Source organism: Petaurus breviceps, unplaced genomic scaffold (assembly GCF_028583685.1).
Source record: "Petaurus breviceps papuanus isolate PSGF00001 unplaced genomic scaffold, PetGlider_PUasm1.0 90734, whole genome shotgun sequence".
Taxonomy (NCBI): domain Eukaryota; kingdom Metazoa; phylum Chordata; class Mammalia; order Diprotodontia; family Petauridae; genus Petaurus; species Petaurus breviceps.
The window spans coordinates 13281724-13305765 of NW_027187327.1; the positions used below are offsets into that span (position 1 = coordinate 13281724).

The window sequence follows — 24042 nt, forward strand, 5'->3', positions numbered from 1 at the left end:
GTGTGTGTGTGTGTGTGTGTGTGTGTGTGTGTGTGTGTGTGTGTGTGGTGTTGTGTGTTGTCTTCCTTCATAAGAATTTAAACTCAACGAGGGGAAGAATTTTTACTTGTATTTATACTCCCAGGCCCTAGCACAGTGCCTAGCACTAACACAACGTGAATTTCCCCCTAGACATCTCCATTCTGATGTCTCATAGTTATCTCAAATTCATTATGTCTCAAATCAGATTCATCTTTTCCTCTCAACCCATGATGCCTTCAAATTCCTCACCATCCTTCTAATCATCTGCCTTTATAAACTTTGGGGTCATCCTCAGCCCTTCCCTCACTCTCACTCCTCCTACACAATATGTTGCCAAATCTAATCAATTCAGCCTCCATCAGGTCACTCATATCTGTCCCCCTCTTTCCACTAGTTCGTGGGTGGCACAGTGGATAGAGCACTGACCCTGGAACAAGAAGACCTGAGTTCAAATCGGGCCTCAGACACTTGACACTAGCTGAGACCTTGGCCAAGTCACTAAACTCTGATTGCCTCCTCAAAAAAAAAGTATAAAAAGAATGGAAAGGTGGGGTGAATAGTATTTTAAAATCCTATAACAGACAGAAAACTTTATATTTGATTCTGGAAGTGATAGGGAGTCATTGGAGTTTATTGAGTAGGGGAGTGACATGATCAGACCTGTGCTTTAGGGAGATCCCTATTTCCTCTAGTGTGAAATATTAGCTACTAAGCTTGGCATTTAAAAACCTTCACAGTGTTGCTTTTGTCCAGTTTTCCAGAGTTATTTCATCTTACTTCCTGTCACACAATGTGAATTCCAACAGAACTGGAGTCCCTGCTATTCTCTAAAGTTGGCATTAAATCCTCTGTCTCTTTGCCTTGTGTTGCTGACTCTACATGACTGTGATATTCTTCCTCTTCTCCCCTACCTCTGACTCCTCTGCTTTCTTAAAGGCTCAATTCAAGTACTACCACTTACGGAAGGTCTTTTCTGTGGCTCTTTTAAAAAAATACTACTTATCAATAATTACCAGTTATCCTTTAATTATCTTTTAAATATCATATCCATCCAGTAGAATATCATCTTCTAGAAGGCAGGGACTGGTTTTCTCTTTCTTCTTCCTACCTTCCTTCCTTTCTTCCTCCCTCCCTCCCTTACTTGCTTCCTTCTTTCCTTCTGTTCTTTCTTTCTTTTTAAAAAAATCTCTGGTGGCTAGCACAATGCCTCATATATAGTAGATGCTATGACCATGCCATCTCCTGTTCAATATACTCCATTGGTTTTCTATAAGGTTCAGTATTTAACCTAAAGTTCTCTGTTTGGCATTTAGGGGCAGCTAGGGGGCACGCAGTGGATAGAGCACCAGGCCTGGAGTTAAGAAGATTCATCTTCCTGAGTCCAAATTTGGCCTCAGACACTTACTGGCTGTGTGAATCTGGGCAAGTCACTTAACCCTGTTTGCTTCAGTTTCCTCATATGTAAAATGAGTTGGAGAAGGAAATGGAAAAGCACTCCAGTATCTTTGCCAAGAAAACCCCAATTGGGGTCACAAAGAGTCAGACATGACTAAAACAACCGAACAAGAAAAGTTTGGCATTTAAGACTCTTCACAACTGGGCTCCTTCCAGCTTTTCCAGTCTTTACACATCTTCCTCCCTTCCACATACTTCCATGGTCCAGTGATACTGGCCTACTTACCATTCCATATAATACTTCTCTCATATTGGTGGCTTTGCACTACTGTTTTTTATGCCTGGGTTGCTCTTTCTCCTTACTTCTTCCACTTAACATCCTTAACTTCTTTCAAAACTCAGCACAAATACCATCTTCTGAAGAAGGCCTCCATGGTTCTTTTCATTTCCCCCCAACCCCTCCAATCACATAAGCTTTGCCCTTTCTACTCTATCTGTATCTCTGGGCTATTAACTTAGGTGCTGTCTTTTCCTGTTGTATGTGGTAAGCACATTGAGGGCAGGGATTATTTATGTGTTTTTGTCTTTCTGCCAACCATCGTTTATTGATTGATTAGTGTTTATTTGCATGAACTGAATTATAAGCTATTGACTAAGGATATGTGTTCTTTTAATGGTTCATCAGTTTCCCAGCTTGGGTTTGCTCAGTAGGTGATACTTGGCACAATATCACCAGACTGCAGAGAATGCCTCTCATTTCTGGTTTAACAGCACTGATGATTTGGCATTGACAGGTAAATGCATAAATTAAAAGGCTGGTTGATTTTTACATCCATTTCACTTGCTTAGTACAGAGAGAAACATCAATATCTATTAAGTGAAAAAGGATAAAACAGCATGAAAAGTGTTTACTTTGCAAAATATGAAAAGTTGTCATAATTAATGGATGTTAAAACTCAAGAAAGACAGGTGACAGTTTTAATTCAGTTATGTTTCAATTTTTTGTGAGAAAAATTAATTTTTTTGTTTTCAATGAGGTATTTTAAGGAATCATCTCAAGTCTCCAGAGACAAGCATTTGCTAAATCGCAAATATCACATCTTGCTCAATCCATTTCCCAAAAAGCAGTCAGGATGATAAGGTTTGTCATATACCAGCATGAGAATTTTTTTAACTGAATTAATTTTCAGAAATAATATGGGAATTGAATCTCTGAAGCTCAATTTACTTCTCCCTGGGATATAGTGACACTCAACAGACAAGAACTAGGGGGGAAATATTAGAAATTGTATTTATTAATAGTAATATTTTGGAAAAAATTAAATGAATCCAATGAAAACATTTAAATGTTTCACATGTTGGGATTCTGAGGAAAGAGTATTCTTAGACAAAAAAAGAACATAGATAATGAGGATAAAGTGATTTGGTTTGTAGATAGTTAGAACTTGCTATGTCACATTTGTTTTAACATGGCTACAGTTCTGATCCATGCTTATTAGAGTCATGGACTATTTACAGCATTGACTCTTTGGACTGTCATTTTCTTCTCTTCTCTAGCTGTCCAGCCAGCGTATGAGGTTTGCATTACAAAATGCAGCATGCTCTGCTGGAAGTAGCAAAAGGCAGACAGTATGCAGCATCTCGTGGACTCAGAAACGGCTTGAGGTCAGGAACTCAGAAGCCACAACTCTTGCCAATGACTTGTGTGATCCTCATTCTGCAGCTGTTACTGACACACAAATTACTACTGGGAAAATAGTTTGTGCCCAGATTCAATGGAAAAAAAAATAAACCCAACCCAACCCAAACTAAACTCACTAGACAGTGAGGAAGGGTCTACAGGAAGGTTGCTTTAGAACAGGATTTTCTTAGCATTTATCTGTGTGTGTTTGTATTTGTGTGTGTGTGTGTGTGTGTGTGTGTGTGTGTGTGTGTGTGTGTGAGAGAGTGATAGAGTCCTTTGGAAGTCTGGAGAAGCATTTGGAGCCCTTCTAAGAATAATGTTTTTAAATGTATAAAATGAAAACAAAACAAATGACAATGGAAAATATATTGAAATAAAATTAGCAAAACACATTAATTTTTAAAACAGCATCATGGACTCTAGGCTAAGAACTGCTTTAAAACTTTTGCAAATTCTTGTGCTCCCAAATTTTAAGGTCTGATTCGGGGACTGTGGTAAACTAAAAATTTTATGCTTATTGGACACTGGCTCTTGTAATCCAGACCAAAGTTTTTAAAGCTTTTATCTTAGTGTCTTTAAGAGTACATGGTGAAATTCTTGTCATAAAAACATAAAAACACACAGCACAGCCCTCTGTTGGTCATTAAGTATCATCTTCCTGACATTTTTCAGTAATAGTTTTGGCTTCTTCAACTGAATATTAAAATTTTATTTCCCAATTCAACATAGGGAAACTTTCGTGCATAAATCCAAAGTCACAATAAAGGGGAGGTTATGAATTAATTACACACATTCCCAACAAATTCTTCAATATTCAGTTAAAAAGAAACAATAAAAAGGTGCTCCCAAGGACCCTATCTCCACAGAATACACCATTTAATTTATGGAAGAATTTCTGCTAGAAAATTCTACCACTCATGCTTTATGCTTTTAAATATCTTCACTGCTTACTGGGATTCAAATCATTAAAAAGTGTCTGTGTAGGGTGTTGACCATATAATTTATGATTAGGAGGAAATGGTTTTCTTCTAATGAGTCTGTCAATCAATTAACCAACAAGCAATTATTTAAGAATAGCAACAACAACAAACATTTAAGTGCCTACTGCATATATAACGCTATACTGGGTCCTGCGGATGGTACACAAAAGTTTATGCAAGACATGGTACCTGCCCTCATAGAGTGATCTAGAAAGAAGAGGAGACAGCAAAGCAGACAGCTACAATACAAAAGGTATGATATACCTAGGGGCAGCTGAGTGGCTCAGTGGATACGGTGCTGGGCCTGGAGTGAGGAAGACCTGAGTTCAAATCTGGCCTCAGACACTCACAAGCTGTGTGACCCCAAGTCATTTAGTGCTATTTCTCTTAATCTTTTGGAGGAAGAAATGGCAAGCAACTCCAGTATCTTTGCCAAGAAAACCTCATATGGGGTCACAGAGTCAGATGTTCACTGCACTTCCATCCTGGATGAGATAGGGAGACCCTCCTATGTGCCAGGTATTCTGTTAAGTGCCTTATCAATATAACCTCATTTGATCCACACAAAAACCCTGGAGGTAGGTGCTATTATGATCCCCACTTTACAGCTGAGAAAGGTGAAGCAGACGGAGGTTAAGTAATATGCCCAGTGATATGTGATATACAGCATAAGGCCAGATCTGAACTCTTGACTTCAGACCCAAGGCTCTATCCATTGTGACACCTATTGACTTTAAAAGGAATAGCTATATTGAGATGTCTCAAGGACAGATGTGAGACTTAAAGAAAAAGGAAAGCTCTGAAAGTGAAGATAGTCATGAAGGCAGCTAGGTGGTACAGTTGATACAGTGGTACAGCACTGGGCTGGGAGTCAGTCCAAATCTGGCCTCAGACACTTAGTAGCTGTTTGACCCAGGAAAGTCGCTTAACCTGCCTCAGTTTCCTCATCTATAAAATGAGCTGGAGAAGGAGATGGCAAACTGCTCTAGTATCTTTGCCAAGAAAGCCCCAAATAAAGAGCTGGACAGGACTGGAAAGGACTGAAAAATAACGACAGAGATTGAGTCAAGACTTTTTTCTCTCTTGCCTTAACATTTGAACCCATAAGAGAGCATGCCATGACTGGGTGTGTTAATGTAAAAGGAGATGAGCAGCAGCATCTCTTTTATAAAATCATTTCTGGAAAGCGAGGATTGGAGTGGTGGCAATATAGAAACAGTCATTCTCTTGTCAGGAACTATCCTGAGCTAGAAGTATTGAAGTGATATTTGAGAATGCCATCATTCATAAAATGTAGTGGTCAAATGGAGAGAGTCTAAATGGGTAAATCAAAAGATTAATATTTTGTATAATCATTAAGTGAATATCTTCAGTTGCCCAGATTTCAACATGTATTTGGATGGATATTCTATGGGGCTTCATCCAGCAACAAGTTTTATCTGGCACAGACAGTACAGATGGCCAATGAACAGGGCCCAGAATTCAAAAGGAGGAGGATTGGAAAACTACAAAGTTCTTTTTTCTGACCCCAAGATTTCCATGAATACAGAGGTTCATCTCTTCAATATAAATAGTTTACTAGTATTGCTATGTGGCAACAAGATGGAGAATACTACTACCTCGAAAGAACTGAAGATGAACATGGCACAGAGGATAAAAGACAAGTTTGTGAGCAGACTGCAACATCTAGCCAACAAGGAACTCCAAAGAAGAGGGGCACAGAGTATCGTGAAGGTTGCGTATTGTTTTCACCATTTGACTTTGGGCTCCTTGAGAACAGGATCCGTCTTTTGCTTTTCTTCGCATCATCAGCACTTAGCATACATATTGCCTGGCACATAGTAGTTATTTAAATGCTTATTAGTTGTCTGACTGACAGGAGGAGAAGATGGGCTGATAACTTGGCAATCCCAAAGGATGACAGATGTATACCTGGAGAACTGCACTAGTATTCCCTTGATATCTCTTAGGACATAGCAAGAAAGACCTTCTTCATTCTGGGTAGACCTCACTATGGTTCTCATGAGTATGTGTGATGTAAACAAGAGTCACACATGTTGGATAGGCATGAATAGGTTTTGATCTGCATTACCAGAGGGAACTCCTGAATCAATGATATCACATTATGTATTGTTGTATGTGGTTTGTCCTTCATTCTCAATGAGGACCATGACATCAGGAAGCTGATGCTATGACTTGCAATTGAACTGGATTTAAGTGAGGCAGAGCTGTGCAAAGTCACCAGTCTCACTTTCTCCTCCAGAGCCATCTGAGTCCAGTGGCCAGGTATAGATCAGGACAGCTGGAGATGGCCCAAGATGCAGTAGGAGATTTGAGTATTAATTGAAATTCAAATTCCTTTGATCTGTCCCACTTGGGATTTGATTAAACAGAGGAATATTGGGGGAGGAGGAGGGAAGGCCATGGAATGTGACATCCATTGGATAGTCTTACCTATATTAGTAAGCCAATTGCATCTGTTTCTGTAAAAACATTATTTATAGGGACGGCCAGGTAGCACAGCGAGTAAGAGCATTGGCTCCAGTGTCGGACTGACCTGGGGATCGAATCCGGGCTCAGACACTTAGCACCCATCCTGAAACACCTGGCCATGTAACCTTGAGCAAGTTACTTAACCCCAATTGCTTAGGGACAGCCAGGTGGCTCAGCGAGTAAGAGCACTGGCTCCAGTGTCAGGATGACCTGGATCAAATCTGGGCTCAGATACTCAGCACCACACCCAGAAATAACTGGCCGTGTAACCTTGAGTAAGTTACTTAACCCTGATTGCTTTAAAAAAACAAACAAACCATTATTTATAGGAAATAGGCAAGTCAGTCCTGGTTTTCTGAAGCTAAAACAAGCTACTGAAACACAGTGACTTTATGAAAAAGAACTGACATCTATTATCATTATTAATTTATTCTCTAATTTTAAACTGTATAGTTTATTTGGTTTCTTAATTTATAAATTCCCCTGCTGTTCAGACTAGCTCCTCTCACACTATTATTCCAGCTAATCCTAGTCTAGAAAGAAAAAAAAAATGCATAGCATGTTAACAAAAGGAAGAAAGAAAGAAAGGAAGGAAGGAAAGAAGGAAGAAAGAAAGAAAGAAAGGAAGGAAGAAAGAAAGAAAGAAAGAAAGAAAGAAAGAAAAAAAGAAAGAAAGAAAGAAAGAAAGAAAGAAAGAAAGAAAGAAAGAAAGAAAGAAAGAAAGAAAGAAAGAAAGAAAGAAAGAAAAAGAAAGAAAGAAAAAACATTTTTGTTCCCCCATTTTGTTATGGTCTCCATGTTGTAATTTCCATGAATATCTCTTATTGTTCAAACTTGCCTCCGGGAGTCTCAGAGAATATCACAATAGCAACAGAACCTTTAAAAACTGGTTGATGTATGGGCAACAGAAGTTTGGAACAATGCTAGACTCACATTTAAGGTGGCTCCCTTCAGTAAAGTTGGAAGTTAAGAGGCTTCAGTTTATCTTAACATAGCTTTATCTTATCTTAGATGTTTCATTTCATGGATACCTGCCCAAAATTATTCTCTACCACCCTGATATTTTTAAACTTTACAGATTCTATGGTGCATTAAAGTTCCTACTTGTAAAAGGTACTCAGTGACTGCGCAGATTAATTTTTGTGACCTCAGCTTTGAGAATAGAATTAAGACAAAATGATCATGGAAATAGAAGGGCGTCTTCATGCTTTCTTTATAAATTTGATTATTTAAAGACAAAGCAATAGCAGATTGTTAAAACAGAAAAAGACACTGGGCATGGAGTCAGAAGTAGGTTCTAGTTTTGGCTTTAATATTCCCTAAATGTGGGCATTGGACTTAGCTTCCTTATATTTAAAATGAAGATACTGTGCTATATAATCTCTAAGGCTCTTTCCACATCTATAATGCTAGTTTATTTTAAGCAATCCAGGTACCAAATTAACTGATGATGCTTAAAACTTATAGCTATTCTCTAGCCTAACGTCCTTATTTTTTTGGAAGAAGAAATCAAAGCCTAGTGATTTATTCAAGATCTTGTAAGTATTGATTTGTTGTTCAGTTGTGTCTGACTCTTAGTGACACCATTTGGTTTTCATGGTAAAGTTACTAGAGTGTTTGGGTGGCAAAGTGGATAGAGCACTGGGCTTGGAATCAGGAAGACTCATCTCCCTTAGTTCAAATCTGGCTTTGAACACTAGCTGTGTGACCCTGGGAAAGTGATTTAACCCTGCTTACCTCAGTTTCCTCTTCTGTAAAATAAGCTGGAGAAGGAAATGGCAAACCATCCCCCTATCTTTGCCAAGACAACTTAAATAAGGGGTCATGAAGACTCAGATGTGACTGAAAATGACTTAACAACTGTTAAGCATTGAACTGGGAGAGCATTGATTCAAACCCCAATATTTTGACTCTAGATCCTATGCTCTTTCTACCATATTCTGTCTCTCAAAAGAAGTTCCCAACTCTAAGATGTCTTCACACAATAATTTTCAATAAATACTGAATAACTCATCGCTAAACTACGGGCAAACTAAAAAAAAAATACACATTTTTGTAACCCAACCCTTCCTTGAACTCAACCAATTTCTTACTAGATGATTCATTACAATAGTTTGCTAACTTAGAACCTGGAGGACTATATAGAAATGAGAGATTCTTAAGCAAAAAGGGCAGTTGCCACTAAAAAAGGAGAGAAAGATGAGTTTGCCAAAATCCTTTGCCTTAAACAACCCTAAATTAGCATGAAACAGAAAGTTTGGCATCAGTGTGAAGTTTCTTTTTATAGAGCAAACTGTGGACTCTAAAATCTACTATAGCTGTTTAACTTGGGGAGTTTCATTACCATTTAAAAATTTAACCCTCCCAGAGATACGCACACATAATCAAGTAATTTGGGGATTTAGGTAAATAACTAGTTGTTTTTGTTTTTATTGTATAATTTTCCTTTGGTTTTGGTTGTGAAAATTATTTTCTATGAAAATTGGCACGAATTTGGCACAAATTTAGCAAAAAATTGGAACATCTTACATCTCTCCCCCACCCCACTCCCCATGTCCTATCACTCCCCAGGAATGAATGAACACATACAAATAAAGAGACACATACCCCCCAAAAAAATAAAGTTTTGGATTACTGATTATTCTGTAATCACACTTGAGAATACACATGTGAGAGTATGCGGGAGGGCAGTTACTTTGAGAGGCACAGAGTGGTCTGTAGTTTTCAAATAGAAAAGTCCTTTAAAGTATTATCCTTTTGAGAAGAAAACTTTGTGGGGAGAGGGAGAAAAGGGGGAAAAACAAACGATGTGAAATCGTTCTTTTGATATTTATTTCCCATGTAACCCTAGGCAAACCAGTCATTTAGTCAATAGGTCAGGCAATAAATATTTATTAAGCACCTACTACATGTCAGGAACAGGGTTAAGCTACTTACCTTCTCTGCACCTCACTTTCCTCACCTGTAAAATGAGTGGATTGAAATTGAACTGGATGGCTTTTGCGGTCCCTTCTATCTATGATTTTACATATTCAAGTCATGCACAAAGCATTTATGCAGATGCCTTATTTCCTGTAAGAAGACATGATACTTATGAATTAATTTATTAATGGAGAGTTTCTGAGGAACGCTGTGGCTTCTCTAGTATGGAAACTATATTCTAGAGGAGAATGCTAGGTTTCGCTTCAGGAATTCTGAATTGAATTCTACTGATAATTACTATTTTTGAAATCATGGGAAATCTTTAAGTATCTTTGAGCCTCAGTTTCCTGTCTGTAAAATGGAGATAACCCCTGTACCAATGATTTAGGTGGCTGTGAAGAAAATGCATTATCAGTTTTGGTGCACTATATAAATTTATGGTCCTATTTATTACTTTAATGTGACCTTCAATGTTATTTAACACATCAGACTTCTATTTTCTCATCTGTAAAATGAGGGAATGATCAATGTGAGGGTGGACGTTAAGGTCCCTTTCAGCTCTAAATTATCCATGCTTAAGACCATATAATGCATTAGAGTGCTACCTTTTCTAAAGCAGGGTGAGGTGTCAAGTGGGAGGTATATAGGCATTATGACAGGAAAAGAGAGAACTCCAAAGGAGAAAAAAAATCAAGGAAGACAGCCATAGTTTCTTTTGCTCTCTTGGCATTATTAGTGCTACTGGAGAATAGAAGCAGGCTTAAGCATGATTACAAACAGCAAAAAAATTCTGCCTCTCTAACAGGACATTCAGCTTTCTTAGATCATAGAATCACTGACTTATAATTCAGTGATCCAGAAAAAACGTCTATTATATATTCACTATTATAAATATGGTAATTTAGAGGAGCATTGTAAGAGTGTTGTTTTTCCAAATGGAGCTCCATATAGTTAATCTTGTGATCACTGGAATGTTTTATGAGGACATTTATAAATGTTAAAGAGGCATGTTAAGTACGTTAGACACTCTGGAAAAGAACTTCTCTTCTTGATCATTCCATCCAGAGATTCCTTATTTTGGAAATGAATTCTAGAATAGCAGAGTCATAATTCTAAAATTAAAAAAATTAACCCCAGCTATGAAGAAATGCAAAGGTGGAAGATGACACAATGGTACTTAGTTCAAGTAGTAATAGCATTAAGATTTTTAAAACACCTCAAATAAAAGCATCACATCCTACTTTTTCCTTATCTTTCTTTCTCCTCATCCTCCTTGTCCTCCTAGACTTCATCCTCCTTGTCTTCCTTGTCCTCATCCTCATCCTCCTCTCCTCCTCATCCTCTTCCTCTTTCTCCTTCCTTCTTCCTCCCCCTCTTTCTATTTTTTCTTCTCTTTCTGTTTTTCCTTCTCTTCCCATTTCCTTCTCTTCTTTCTCTTCCTATTTTCCTCCTTCCTTCTATTTTTCTTCCTTCTCCTCCTTTTCCTCTTTCTTTTCCTCCTCCTCTTTTCTTTCATTGTTGGATGGCTAGTAATTCCTCAGGTTTTTAGCCAATCCCTCAGCTTTTAAACTATATCCCAACTGGTTTAGAGGTAGGTACCCTGTTTTTGAGCCCTCCACTACTTTCTACCTTTGTAAACTTGACTAATCATTGATTTCTCAGGTCATTGATTCCCTCATTTGTAAAAAGGCAGGGATTAGATTAGATGATCTCTAAAATACCCTTTGAATGTAAATTCTAGGATTCTATGAAATGCACCCCCCAAAATGGACTTTGTTTTAAGCATGCATGCAACACTTGACAAAGCATATGAATAACTTTATCTTAAATATGTTTATGAAACATAACAGTATAGGAATCAACCAACTGCTGAAAATTTCTTTTCTTTTTTTGGGGGGGTATTTTTGGAAGGGGGAAGGCAGGGCAATTGGTTACACCAGGTCACACAGCTGTTAAGTGTCTGAAGTCGGATTTGAACTCAGGTCCTCCTGACTCCAAGGCCTGAGCTCTATTCACTGTGCCACCTAGCTGCTCCCTAGATAATTTCTTAAATAAATTGTTAACACATAGAGGTCTAGCCTCATATGGCTTGGTGAAAATATGTATGTGTCTATAAAATGCCAGTCATTGAAAAAATTCCTTTAACAGCAATGCAAACATTTTAGTTAAATATTAATGGTAATACAAGGTTGAATTTCACACGTGGTTAGCTTAGCCTTCATAAAATCAATAATTAAAAAACTATACACACATATACTATGGGAATAATATGTAATACACAAAATCACCCATTGTAGCTGTTCTATTGCTACCATTTGCTTACTTTCTGAAATAATATGAATTCTTTACATTGTGAGTTTCTTAATGGTACTCCTTACCACAGTGTAATTTATATTAATAAATATCCATATGAAAATATTGGCTATAGTAATGTCATGCTTTTAATCAACAGAGGGAAACAAGTTAATCTTTTAAGTTATTCTAACATGAATAGATAGCATCTTAAAGGATTTTTTCCTTTATCTTAATCAGTATTTGCTCACACTAAATTAATCCAAATGTAAATGATAATTCTATCTGAATATTGATCCACATATTTACCTTCTAACTGCTTCTCATAAGATATAATAGATAATTATATTTTTTATCACTTAGGGTACATTCAATTTGAGTTTTAATATTAAATTAAATAAGCTGAGGGAGATCAATACACAAAGTTATTTACAATTTTATTTTGCCAACTGATTTACTGACTTAGGACCCACTGTGGAATGAGTTACAAGCAGGCAAGTAACAGTGTCTTTGGACAAGTTCCTTCACCAGTCTGGCCCTCAGTTTCCTCAATAAGAAGGGGGTAGAAGAGAATAATCATTTATTAAATGCCTACTATGTGTCAGGCACTGTGCTAAGCACTTTATAAACATTATCTCATTTGAACCTCACAACAACCCTTGGAGGCAGGTGTTATTATCCCCAGTTTACAATTTCAGAAACTGAGGTAGACAGAGGTTAGGTGACTTGCCCAGGGTCACAGAGCTAGTAAATATTTAAGATCAGTTTTTAACTCAGGTCTTTATGACTCTAGGCTAGGTACTCAATCCACTATGCCAATTGGCTGCCTCAGATTAATAACAATAATATTTTTAGAGTACTTTAAGGTTTGTAAATCAATTTTACAACTGTTATGTTATGTGACCCACCTAACAATGCTGTGACATTTCACAGATGAGGAGATTGAGACTTTAGAGAGATTAAGTGACTTTCCTAGGGTCACATAGCTGAGGAGTATCTGACGAAGGATTCTAATCCAGGTTGTTCAGGCTCCAGTACCAGTATCTGATCCACTGTGCCACTTTCCTGCATCATCTGGAGAACAAGGGAGACGGCCCTAATAATCTCTAATGTCTTTCTCTATCTAGTACACTGTCTAGTGAAGTCATTTTCTTAATTTTGTCCATAATTTTGAGAATCTTTGACCTATCATTATTGTAAAATAATACATCATTTTCTTTTTTATTTGTACCATAGCAACATTTTTGAAACATAACTTTAAAAAATCTAGTTTTAATATCCTGTGCATTTGAGAAAATCAAGTGTTAAATACTTTCTTTCACTAGTATTATATTAGAAGACCATATAATGGTATGGAGGTAAACCTGGGATCTCAAAAGCAGAGCCAGTAGGAAGCAAGTTCTGGAAGGTCATACTAAGCTGGAAAAGACTGTTAAATCTTTCACCTGAGGACCAACCAAGCTTAGCTCATAAAAAAGTTTGTCCCCATATTGACTGCAACGGGATGAAATTTTTGTGACCCAGCGTCACACGGTTAGTATCTAAGAGAACTGGGATTTGAAATCAAGTCATCTGACCTTACATCCAGTGTTTTTCCCACTGCACAAATCTTATAATGCTATAAGCTTTGATTATGCTAGTGAAAAGTTTTACTCTACTCTTTCCTTGATGAGATAACTAATAACAAAAGATTAAAAAAATCTTTTAAACCCCTTCCTTAATCAAGACAGTCTAATTGGTGAGATGGAAATAATGAAAATATTTCCAAGCCTGATTCTCTCCCATTCTTGTTTCCACTTATGAAAGGGGAAAAATGTATCCCCACTCTTTGTCTCTTAAGATCATTTAGTTCTGGAGCAAATCTTTACTTAGCTAAATTGATGCACTAGTTTCCAGTGGCTTGCATAGGCTGTCTGCTTCTGAAAATGGTGCTGAAGTTACTTAACAATAACTCCCTAAGTCTACCACAGGGCAGATGCAGAGAGATCCATTTTCCTTATACTCTTGATAAGCTCCATTATACTAGTTTACAAGAGTTAAATTCTTTGATACACCTTGAGGATCATCCATTCAAAGAAGGCTGTTTCTTTGTAATTATAATAATTTCTAATCCTCATTTTACAAATTAAGATACAGAGGGAACAGAGACATTATATGATATAATCATAGTCACAGAGACTACAATCAGCTCCCTATGATTTTTTTGAAAATGCAAATTGGTTTTATTGCAGTTGATGTATTAAGGTACAATTTGATTATAATCAAGTTTTGTGTTTGTTTATGTACAATTTCATGCACTCAAACATGTAGAGAACACAGATAACTATACCTCTTTGCAAGAACTGATCAGTAGCAACCTTCCCAACATCCCCTTCCATAAGCAATATTTAGGTCTTTGTATGATTATGAACATTTTTGTAAGTAAAGATCTTTTCTTATTAAAAATATCTTTTTTTGTATTTAAGTCTTTTAAATAGAATCCCTGAATAAGAGGTCATGTACAGTTTAGTTACTTTTGGGGCATACCTCCAAATTTCTTTCCAGAATAACTATATCATTGCACAGGTCTACCATTTTTTTACTTATTCATAATAACTATTATAGCTATCAAAATCAGTTCAGTAGACAAATCAGATATTAGTCATTTCTTGTAGATTGGCTGGATCAATGACTGACTTGGACTAAAATCTAGGATTTAAGGTTGTGTTCTTTTCAAAGAATTCTACTATCTCTAAATTGCACTTCTTCACTAAACTCAATTGACAATTTTCTCAGTGATAATTCATACAGCAATTATGGGAATCGGAGTAAAATCCTAAAGGACTCTGAGGGAATAATACCATGATGTTATCTTACCAGCAAGTTCATTTTTAAAATGATATCTTTCAGTGTTTGACCCATTCAAAATCTTTGAAATCTTATATCCAGGTATGAGGTTTCTGAGTAGTTTATAAACCCATAATTTCATTCCTTTATCTGAAACACATTTTCCAGAAAATATTTCACCAAACTCCCTTTCTACATTTCTGCATTGAAATAAATGAGAATCAAAGCATACAATTTTAAAGATATCTAAGGATATATATTGTCATTGAAGATGACATATATATATATATATACATATATATATGTGTCATTGAAGATGTTCTGCACAAGGTCTAAAGAAAATAATTTGTTAATAATATAGTTTTTCAGATACATCTTTTTATGTTGTTTAGTTGTTTCAATCATGTCCAACTCTTCACAATCCCTTTTTATGGGCTTTTCTTGGCAGAGATACTGGAGTGATTTGCCATTTCCTTCTCCAGCTCATTTTTTCAGATGAGGAAACTGAGGCAGACAGGGTCAACTGACTTTCCCAGGATCACAGTTATTAAGTGTCTGAGGAAGGACTGGAACTCAGATCTTCCTGATTCCAGGTCTTGCACTTTATCCACTTAGCCATCTAGCTACCTCTTTCAAACTAACATTCACAAACTGGTAAAAATATTACCAGAGGGGCGGCTAGGTGGCACAGTGAATAGAGTAACAGCCCTGCAGTCAGGAGGACCTGAGTTCAAATGTGGCCTCAGACACTTAACACAAAAAACTAGCCGTCTGACCTTGGGCAAGTCACTTAACCCCAATTGCCCTCCAAAAAGCAAAAAAAAAATATTGCCAAACTTCTGTCACCTAGCTGACCCCTTCTACAATAGAAGACATCGTAATAGTTGCATTGAGCCAAGGAATTCTGAATTATTGGTGTATTTTTAAATAATGAAGAAGAGATTGGTGGATTAAAGTGAATGAAAATGCACATTTCATAATTTTTACATGCAATATAATGGGCAGCCAATTGAAATAGTTTATTGATGTTTCTACCTTGGTCAGCTAGGTGGTGCAGTAGATAGAGCTCTGGCCATGCAGTCAGGAAGACCTGAGTTTGAATCCAGCCTCAGACCCTTAATAGCTGTGTGACCCTGGGTAAGTCACTTAACTCCATCTGCCTCAGTTTTGTCACTTGTAAAATGAGTTGGAGAAGGAAATGGGGTCACAAAGAGTCAGACATAACTGAAATGACTCAACAACAATCTTGAACAGGCACTACAAATGTGCAACCCACTGAGCCTAGAATTGGGTGGGAGAAGATTGTGTTGGATTTCTTTTGGGAGTATAAGCTGGGCTTTCAATGATCCCCCAAATGCCAGATACCACAGAAGCCATCTAAAGAACACAAAATATTCTCACAGAGGTGCCATATGGCTGCAAAGCAAACAACAGAATGCTTTCGGAGGAATTAAAATGACAGCTGTAATAGGGCAATGTTGACCAAAAGCTGCCTAAAGAACATTATTGATGATCACTTGCATGAGAGGGTCCAAATTAAATACATTGTAGAAGACAAGTACTCAAATATAGAAGTGTATCCATGTTCTAATTGCTTAGGAGTTCCTTCTAATGAAGGAGAGCGCAATCTATTCATGTCTGCCCATCTCATGTGCCTCTCATCCATGTCTTCAACAAAGTTCATCATAGAAGGTCCACTCAACCTGTTGGAAGACTTCCTCCTTTCCTGTTACAAATGGACCACTCTGACCATCCACCATTCACTTCTCACATGACCACCGCATCTTCTTTTTCTCCCATATAAGTCCTTGAGGAAATGTATGATTGAGAAAAAGAGGTGAATGAGACATAAAACAAGAATAAGGTAAAAGAAACGGATAGCCTGAGATACCTGCTTGACCATCTCTCCCTTTCAAAAAAAATAAAAAGGGAAGTATCCACTATGTTGGGCAAATCTGAAAATCTGATCTCTTTCCTTCTTAAAACTCTAAGTATAGTACATGAGATTATCATCTTCAGGATCACACACAAAATCCTTCATTTGGCATTCAAAGACCTTGAGAACGTTCAGTCCTCCTGCTTTTCTAGTCTTCTTACACCTTACCTACCCCTATGTTTTATGCAATCTCGTGACAATGACCTCCTTGCTTTCTTCAAACAAGACACCTCATCTCCTGTCTCTGCACTTTCACTGAGGCTGGCCTCTATGTGTGGAATTTTCTTTCCTCATCTCTGCCTGCTGGCTTTCCTGACTTCCTTTAAGTCCCAACCAAAACCCCATCTTCTTCAAGAAACCTTTCTCAATCCTCCTTAATATATTCTTTATGTTTTTATTCTGGTTTATCACCTATGGATCTTATTAGTTCAAGGTTATTTTATGTTGTTTTTCTTATGTAAACTGTAAATGGCCTGAGAGCAGAGACTATCTTGTCTTTTTTCTTGTGGTTAATATCTCCTAGCACTTAGCACAGTACTGGGCACATAATAGGTACTCAATAAATGACTGTTAATTTGTCTTGACTACAGGCACAAATAAAAAAAAATTCCACCCTTTTTTCTATTTTTGAATAGACTATCCTCCTGAAAATCCAAGGCAAGGAACATAGCAAGAAAACAAAAGATAGAAAACAAATAGTTCTATTTTGTGACCCATACACATAAAAGTGGTTGAAATACACATCCAGGTTGAACCAGAGATGTAATTAAAAAAAACACAAAAGGAAAAGAAGATAGGACAAAACAAGATGTAATCAGAAAAAAAGACTTATTTGCAACTGACAGAGAAACAGGCCACCAAAGGGTTAGGTAGTGGCATGCATTAGGCAGTTTTAAGAGATCCAGTGAAACCTCACATGCACTGCTGCTTGACAATAATGCACCACTGAAATACATGATAACTTTCTGCTTCTCAGGTTTTTCTTTGATGTGTGTGAAAAGTGTGAGATTGAGAGTACTTCTGAACAACATCCTTAATGAGCATAGCTAAACAGTATGGGGCACTTCTGCCAATGAATGCCACATGGAAGAACAAAGAGAGTTTAACATTTTCATCTCAATTCTGCAAAGAACTTATCTTTCTACCACTTGTTATCTGTGAGAATTAAAAGAACATTTTTCTACTAATCCTGTTTCTTAAATGGAAATAATTAACAAATTATCACCAATTAATAAAAAGAAAAGCTACCCCAGGAAACACTAGGCTGTTGTAACAGGATCATAGCTTATGAACATATTCAATGAGATGCTTATAGTGCCCAAGTTCCTTTGAAACATGGCATTACGGGGACAGGCTAGACAGATAACTGTCAGCAATGGAGGGGGAGGGGGCTGAAGAGCTAGTACAGAAATCTAGAACCATCAATTATTCTTAGACCTACCCCACTGGAACCACAGTTTATTGACTGTGCTATATTTTATTGGAACATTCCTCATTATATTTTTAACAACTCTCCATTGGTCAAATATATTACCTTGCTTCCTTTCTCTTTATCCTGTCACTCTATTTCCTGGTCTTTTCTTATTTTCCTGTTTCTCTTCTTTTTCTTTTCCTTCCTTGACCCCTGGAATACAGCAAAGCTTTTTCAGTAAAATCTACAACAGTGGAAAAGACATTGGTCTGGTAATCCAAGCTTTGACTTGGCCTTTCATAAGGTGTGAAGAAAACAAAGTAATCTATACACATGTACACACACACAAACCTATGCACACACACATAGCTCACAGTAGGTCTAGATGACAGTCGATGTGACAACCAGTACTAGAGCAGTCCATCACATTATCTTTGCTCCTACTCCCAAATAACCACTGCCATCTTCCCTTAAGTTCCCTCCCCCCTTCCCAATCAAATAAGTGAGGATGAAATTGGGGCATTGTATGAGAATCAGTGAGCTATGAATAATTTAGAGGAAAGTTGGGGAGAGGATACTATTCAGGAACCCTAATTATCTCTTCTTCCCACACATTAGTTTATAAACTAAGAATAGCATCCTTATTTTGTAGTACAAGAAAAAATTCTAGAATACTGCAAGAATAGCTATTTCTTACTGTACTTAGAATACGTCAGTGTAGAATCTTCATAATGAAAGAAATTTGCTGAAACTTCAATACTACAAAGGTCTATAATTTCAGTGGAATAGGTATTCCCTTCAGTGGTGAAGATTATGACCCTTTTACAATTTAGTAGATGATCTCAGAATCATAGAATGACCAAACCTCAGAGTGAGAGGGTACTGAGGATGGCATCTGGTCCAACCAGTCCTTGAGTTGGAATCACTTCTGCAATATTTCTTTACGGTAGATAAGGAAATAATTTCCATGCAGCCAAGTTGGTGATGAACCAGGGTTGAACTTTCTCACTGGGAGAAACCTGCTCATAAAGTCTTTAAAACAAAGCTATTGAAATGTGTGTGTGTATGTGTGTGTATTTATACCAATAAAAACATTCATTTTAGCCACAGGCCCCTGACAAAACACAACATGCAATAAGGTGCAGTCATCAAATTACATGGTTTTCTCACAAGAGAATAAACAACATCTCTAGAAAGGTAAGGATGACTGCCGGAAAAGTAATGTCTCTCTAAACCATGCCCAGAAAGCAAACTTGGGTTTCTTCCAATATTTTCCATGCTGTATTGTAACACTACCCTATAAATATATTCTCAAGCAATGTTAACTGGACATTCCATTGGAAAACCTAAATTGTAACATGCTTAAATAATAATCGATCATTTTATTTCTCCTTTAAAATTGTATTTCCTAATAATTCAAATATCTAACTACAGCAGATCATTGCGGGTGTGGGGGAGTATATCTGACTTGTGATGGATTTTATTTAGTCTCACTAACTCCTATAATCTCTGAAACAACTGCATCTGCTGTTGGTGCTCATGTGCCAGGAACTGTGGCCTCTCGGTGCATCTCAGCTTCGAAACCAAACCAATCTGCCTAGTTATTCCCTTGCACAGCAAATAAAACTATCATCCTTCATTACTGGTGGAGTGATGTTTCTCATTCAGAGTGACTTTTCAACTCTATATCATTTTATGCCACCATTTTTTACTGCCAGTGTTCAGTTACATTGTGTACACAGTTTCAGCAGTTTGTTTATTTGTATTTTATTTATTTTATTTGTATTTACAGAAATACTGGTCCTGAGACATTCCTTCACCATACTATCAAAATGGCTGTTCCATACTCAATTTTAGCTAAATTAGTTGAATGGCATGTACTATCCTCAGCTCTAAAATGATTCCATATATTCTTTATAGAAATGTTGTTCAGCTGTTTTAAGTTGTGACTCTGTGACCGCATTTATTTTTTTGTTTTTTGCTTTGCTTTTTTGGAGGGGTAAAGGCAGGGCAATTGGGGTTAAGTGACTTGCCCAAGGTCACACGGCTAGTAAGTGTTAAGTGTCTGAGGCCACATTTGAACTCAGGACCTCCTGACTCCAGGGCTGGTGCTCTATTCACTGTGCCACCTAGCCACCTCCACTTAGGGTTTTCTTTGCAAAGATACTCGAGTGGTTTGCCATTTCATTCTTCAGCTCATTTTAAAGATGAGGAAACTGTGGTAAACAGCATTAAGTGACTTGTCCAGGTTGACACATCTGTTAAGTATCTGGGGCCAGATTTGAACTCAGGATAAGTCTTTCCAACTCCAAGTCTGGTGCTCTACCCAGCACTATATATATACCACTATACCACCTGGCTGCTATAGTAATAGCAACTTATAGAAACTCCATAAAAATGCCAATTACAAGCTGTGCTTTTCACCTAAAAATGCGACTTTGCTGATGAAATTCATAGGATTATATCATCATAGGATTTAGAGCTGGAAAAGGATCTTAGATATCACCTTGAGCAGTCCCCTCATTCTAGAGGAGGAGATTTAGTTAAAATGAGGGTTCATATTTATTATCTAAAGGCTGGCTATCTCTCTGTCATCTATCTATTTATCTATCTACCTATCTTTCTGTCCATCCATCCATCCATCCATCCATGTCTATCTGTCTGTCCATCCATCCATGTTTGTCTGTCCATTCGTCCATCCATCCATCCATCTGTATTCTGTCCGTCCGTCTATCCATCCATCCATCCATCTATACATTCATCTATCTAATTTGGTCCAGACATGCTATTTCATTAGTGCAGAGATCTTACATCATGAAAATTTACTCTAACTATGAGGGTCAACAATTTATCTGTAATTTAATCTTACAGCATTGCCTGGGGGCTCTGGGTTGAACAATTAGTAGAGCTCAAATGCAAAACTTGAACCCGTGCTTTCCAGACTCTAAGGCTAGCCCTGTAAGTACTGTACCACATTGCTTAATAAATGTTGACTGACTAATTGATTGATTACCCTTCATAGCTTTAATGTACCATTTTTATGTTAAATAAACTTTAGGAAACTTAGAAAATCAAAATAAAGGTCCTTCTTAGGAGGAGAGAAATTTAGCACAGATCCAGATATAAAGGAAATTAAAAGATGACTTAGTCCAATTCCTTTTTCTAGACGAGGAACCTGAAGTTGAGGTTGATTCTGTGAAGTCCCTAAGGCCACACAGCTAGGATTAGAGACAGAATTTGACTGTACTCTTTGCCCTTTAACAGCCTCACCCTTTCTTCCAACAACAATTTTATTTTTCTAGACTGGAAAGTTAGCAGTTTTCCAAGGTCACTTCAAAAACAGCCCAGGAAACTGTTTTAGAGTCCCCATGTTACCTACAGTCCACGTGTTTGTGTGCTTTTGGCTCTGACCATCACTAACATTTTTGCTACCTGGCTGAGTCTACGTTTGAGCTATGTTGTATCACATTAGGACCATATTCATTACTGGAAAGAGTTATTTATCACTTGGAATATGGGTACAAGGAAATGGTCTTCATAGGGTTTACAAGAGGTTAGTTTCCTCGGAGAGGGAAAAGTTAGATGTAAGATCTTGTTAGCACTTAAAAATTTTCCAATGTAAAAATGTTACTAGTGGGGCTTGGGGTCAAGAACAAACTTTCATAGATGTAAAAACCAATAGGTTCAAATGGGAAATATAATAATTCTGATAGTATTTAATCCTTACTTTTTTATTTACTCTAAGGTAATGAATGCTTAGGCATGACTGATATAGTGTTTTAGTTCTAAATCTTCTCTTAGGTAATACAAAAATAGCAACTAAATGTCTGTCTCACTTCTTCAGCTATGTAATAACCATCATTTCTAGCATTTTATATTTTGGTAGCTTGAAGTGTTCTCAACAACTACACAGTCTTTTATTCATTTCTAGAGAATACTGAAGTGGCAAAGTGGTGAAAATTCTGTCCATCCTTCCACTTCTTAGAATAAGAGGAAAAATAGATTTTTACTCTGAGAAACCATAAGATTTTCCAGCTCTCAAATTTCCAAAGGAAAGCTACACACAATTTTATAGTTAGCAATCATTTGGAGACTTTACGGACGTATGCAGAATACATAGTATATGTAATATTTGCCTAGTTCTAATGGTTTTATGCATGTTATATGTGTACTGTGTTGTTCAGTTGTATATGACTTTTTGTGACCCTGTGGACATAGCATGACAATATTGTTTGTGTGGTTTTCTTGACAAGGATACTGTAACAGTTTGCCATTTCCTTCTCTAGTTGAGGATGCTTCCCAGTGAACTCCTTGCCCAGTTAGTAAGTGTCTGAGGTTGGATTCGAACTCAGTTCTTGACTGACTCTAGGTCCAGGGCTCTATTCACTGAGCCATGTAGCTGCCTCTATGTATACTGTACCTACAATTTAATCTTTGATTTACCACACCATTTACTGTGTCTAAAAGATATTTCATGCTGTAATGAAAGGGATTTTGGAGCTGGAGCATTCTGTTCAAATCCAGTCTTTGATATTTAACTACCTGTGTGACTTTGGACATGTCATTCATCCTTTCTGGGCTTCAATTTCCTTCTCTGTATATCTGGAAGGATAATACTAGATTTACTCTAATCTAACGTCTCTTCTAGCTCTTGATCTATGAGGCTAAGAGCATGATACTTTAAAGTCCATTTCAGCTCATCATTTATCACCTATGATTAATTGAGGGATAGACCAATATTTATGAGTGGTAAACTTTTGTAAGCAAGCCAACCAAAAAATTTAGAGGTAGTTGGAGTAAGTAAAGAAAAAAAGAAAGAGCACTGAATCTGAAGCAGAGATTAAAGTCTTGGCTCTACCCCAGACCAATTCTGTAACCTTGGTCAAAATACTTTACTTCTCAAGGCCTCAGTTTCCTCATATGTAAAATGCAGGGTCAGACTAGATAATATCTATGGTTTCTCCCAGCTATAATATTTGCTTCCTTAGAACTATGTTATTTCTTTGGAAAAAAAAGATAAGAATGCCATTCCTACCCTCACCCTAGTATCTATTTACATCAGCTTCCTCTTTAGTACAGGAAATAAAGAATGAGAAATTAGTCCCATTCCAGATTTTTATGGAAATCAACCTGTGTGAGTTGCCAGTATGTGTTGTCACTTAACTAGAACGTATTATAATGATATATGTGCTCCAGATAAATAATGGTAAACACTTATTATCACCCATAGCTTCTAATGAAGCAGCACTATATTGCTTTTTATTGGTAAGTTTCTTAAGTCATTCGGAGATCATTAACATTCACAACAGAGCCAAACAGAAACTGTGACAAGCGCCTCTAAAAATACTGCTTATTGGCAGCTGTTCCATGGAAGAGGTATTTTGTGTTCATTGGAAACATTAGTGTGTGAGTGAAATTTTCCAGCTGTCTACAAAAATACAGACCTGGATCACATAAAGGGCACATTTATGAACTTTTAGAAAAAAAATAAACATAACAGGAAGTATTACAAAGGAGCATGACTGTGTGCTCTCTAGGTTGATTTAGTCTACTGACCCTGAAACCAGTTTTGTCTTGATATATTGGTATATTGGGATCTAGTTGTTATTCTAAGTTTCTGCTGCTTGTTGTCAACAATATTCTGTAATTTTTTTTTCTGTCGGTTATTTTCAGTCATGTCCAACTTTTTGTGACCTCATTTGGGGTTTTCTTGGCAAAGATACTGCAGTGGGTTGCCACTTCCTTCTCAAGCTTATTTTACAGATGAGGAAAGTGAGGCAAACAGGGTTAAGTGACTTGCTTATGGTCACAGCTGGGAAGTGTCTGAGGTTGGATTTGAACTCAGGAAGATGGAGTCTTCCTAACTCCAGGACCAGCACTATATCCACTGAGCCACCTAGTTGCTTAATATCTGTTGAATTGAATGAGTTATAATTTGTATGTTTATGGGACCTTTTTCTTTAGTCCTTGTGTTTCATACTTTTGCTCAGCTGGATGATAATTGAAAGTACTGAATGGTAGAAGAACAAAATCTGGCCTCGTATCATTCAATTAATCAACAAGTAGCAACAAGCTGCCTCTT

The 24042-nt window shown here is 37.1% G+C and overlaps 1 protein-coding gene across 1 annotated transcript in view; it reads right to left on the reverse strand.

The window, feature by feature from the left end:
• Positions 1-24042, reverse strand: part of KCNQ5 (potassium voltage-gated channel subfamily Q member 5) — a 702120-nt gene that overhangs the window by 426799 nt on the left and 251279 nt on the right. The gene's annotated exons all lie outside the window — the stretch shown is intronic.